Below are 3524 nucleotides of genomic sequence, written 5' to 3' on the forward strand. Positions count from 1 at the left end.
GTGTTAAAAGTTTGAAGAAAAAAAAATAAATCTGAGATTGCACATGACTGCCGTGCCTATGTAAGAATATGAACGGAATAAGTACGAAGGAAGAAGAAGAAAAAGAAGAAGAAGAAGAAGGAAGGAAGAAGAAATGAGAAAACAAGAAGAAAAAGACAGAGAATCATGAAGTAATAACTCATCTCGATCTCGAGTGAAATTTCCTCTTCGCGAAACGAAGTCGGGATCTAATTAATAGAAATTAATTGCGTTGACCCGCGAAGGAGGACGACTCCTCTTTCTTCCTTCTTGCATACGAGGATGCACTCTCCCTCGTAGGTGCGTAGGCGTTAAGGATGCCGGAGGTCGAAAGAGTAACTCAGAACTCGCCTACCTCCCACCACCACCACCACCACCACCACCCCTGTTCCTTTTTTTTCTTTCTTCCTTTATTTCTTTTCCCTTTTTTTTGTATCCTTCGTAATCTCACTTCAACGAAAAGTTTCTCTCGATGACGCACACACACGAGAGAGAGAAAGAGAGAAAGGGAGAGGGAGAGAGAAACCCTTTCTTTACGAGCACTATAATAAGTATAATAATAATATAATCGTGAAAAGGTGAGATCCTCTTTCGGTTGAGCAAGAAATTGTTAAGAGGAAAAAAGAAAGTTGCTAATTGTTTCATTAACGTTTTTTATTTTTTACGTTTTTATTTTATATATATAATGTTTTTCTTATGTAATTGGTTGTAATTGGTTAGGATGAACCCAATAGTTCGTGCGTTTAATCGTATCGTTTAATGATAGTACAAATAGTTTCAAGTCAATAAAATTACTTCGTATATGCAAGTGTGAAAAATATATATTAATTTTAAATATAATATAATTAAATATATAACATATCTCACATACACACACACACACATTATTTATACACAATTTATATATAATTCACAATAAATAATAAAATATTAAATATAATAATTAAAAACGTACGCGGAGAAACTTTTAGTTCATTCTAATAACACCAGATGTATCTCTCATATTAGATATTTTATCCCACAGAACGTTATAGAACACATACTCACGGTTATTTTAATTGGCCAATCCTCATGGTAGGTAGTTAGGTAGGTAGAATATGTAGATGTTAAAGGAAAGAAAAAGGATAAAAGTTAAAAAGTGTGAGTTAGAGAAAGAGGTGTCTGTCTGTCTGTCTGCCTATCTATCTATCTATCTATCTATCCATCTATCTACATATATATATGTATGTATATGTATGTGTATCTCTTTAAATGTGTTCGTGTGATCGCCGCCGTCGTCGGCTAATTAAAAAGACGTTAGAGACACCTCGATCCAGCCGGCGCATCGAGATGACAGGGCGAACTGAAGAAACCGGCCTCGAGGGCATTCCGCAAGGAAGAAACCAAGCAAACCAGCAAGAAAGAGAGAAAGAGAGAAAGAGAGGGAGAGAGAGTGAGAGAGAGGACCCAAGATAAGAACCGGCAAACGTCATCGAACTCGCGATCACCCTCGATATCGATCCTTCCTCGCAGGATTCATTTTTTCCTTTTGTTTTTGGGACCTTTTTCTTTCCTCTTCTTTTCTTTTTTTTTTCTTTTTCCCCTCTTCCGTTACGGAACTTTCGTTCTCGTTAATTATTTATACGCCGGATGAAATAATTTGCAATTTTTGTTTCTTTCTTTTTTTTATTTTATTTTTAATTTGATTCGATATTTAATATTGCAATATCAATTTTGATATGAAGTAACAAAATAATCTTCAAATATTTAAGATTACATTGTATATGTAATATATAAACTTATTAGATATTTCATATGTATTTGTATTGAAATTAGGATTCACATGATTGTTCACTGCATACCCGAAATATTATTAATCCATAAAAATATTCACCATTTGAATCTTTCGACTCTCTCCAATTTTTGATTTCATTCACGATACAACATATACATACATAAAATCACAAAGTTTAATAAAAACAAATACATAAAGTATCCCATAACTTATGCACACTATCGACATAAATATAAAAAAGAAATCATTCGAGATAAGAACAAAATAGGAGTCATTTTTAAGATTGATATTATCTAGAGGACACTTTGATTTTCAACTACTAGGGATTCGAAACGTAAAAGAAAGAATGTAAGCAAACAAACAAACAAAAATACAACGAAACAACCAAAAAAAAGTAGACGGGGTAGCTAGCGTAGGTTGGTGTTCTCGGACAACAGCAAAAGCAGAAGCAGAAGCAAAAGCAGAAGCAAAAGCAGAAGCAAAAGCAGAAGCAAAAGCAGCAGGAATAACAGCTCGTGCGAACTCATGTAGAAGTAACATACATATGTATATATGTGTGTGTGTGTGTGTACGTAGGTACGTAGGGTACGTAGAGATAGGTTAGTCGCGAAGGGGAAAACGTTCGGTAGGGCTCGATGGAATGGGGAGGAGGTTAGGGGGGTTGGGGAGGGTGAAGTGGGGGCAGGAGGTCCGGTTAAAGAGGTAGGATCGTTTTCTGCCGGTAGTAAGAGCCGATCCTTCGTTATCGGACATCGGGTTGGGTGCACCGGCCTCATCACGCCTCGGACCCCTCCCCGAACAGGTCCCAGGGGCCCAGTACTACGAGTAGTAGTCCCAGCATTGACTTCGCTATACGTGTTGGGGGGAACTTTGCCTTACAACTCCCCCCCCCTACCCTACCCTTCCTACTTATTTCTATCCTCTTCCTACCCCTACTCTTAGGACTGCTGGTATATACCAAGTGCATCGCTATCATATAAAGGCGTTTGCCTTCAACGTTACTACCGAGCATCGATACTTGTTGCATCGAGTTATGCAACTATGTAGATCTCCGATATAGAACTATTTTATTTTATATTATACATATTTCCTTCTCTCTCTCTCTGTCTCTTTTTCTAACTTCAATTATATTATATACGTGTGTGAATGTTTTCTGTATATAAAATAAAAAATCAATATATTTATATATATTCGAAAAAATATCTTTATAGATATTAGGAGAACAGTAGAAAATTCTTATGGTATGTTAAAAAACATTTTGTCGTAACACCTGGATCTAATCTGAGATACCTGAAAGTGTTTGAAAAGAGAGAGAGAGAGAGAAGAGGCAAAAAAAAAAAGAAAAAAAAGAAAAAACATGAAATAAACAGAAGGCAGGCACCTGGGACAAGTCTGTAATCCGAGCTACAGACCAAGCTGATAAAGAGTTCTTCCTTCTCTTCTTCTTATGGTATGGAATGGTATAGCCCGAGTTAATGACACTTTACTCAAGTCAAGGACATCTTTATATCGCAGATCTGCACTGTCTTCTTTGGAATTTACGAGAAAGACGGGGAAAAAGAAAAGATAAAAAGGAAGAGAAAGAGAGAGAGAGAGAGGAGTCTCGAAGGATACTGAAAATGATGCTAAAGGTGTGCTGATATATATACATACACACACGTGTGCTGATATATATATACATACACACACGTGTGCATGTTCTCTCTCTTTACTTTAAAGGAGTTAACTCAGT

The sequence above is a fragment of the Polistes fuscatus genome, unplaced genomic scaffold (genome assembly GCF_010416935.1).
Source record: "Polistes fuscatus isolate 324 unplaced genomic scaffold, CU_Pfus_HIC Scaffold2, whole genome shotgun sequence".
NCBI lineage: Eukaryota > Metazoa > Arthropoda > Insecta > Hymenoptera > Vespidae > Polistes > Polistes fuscatus.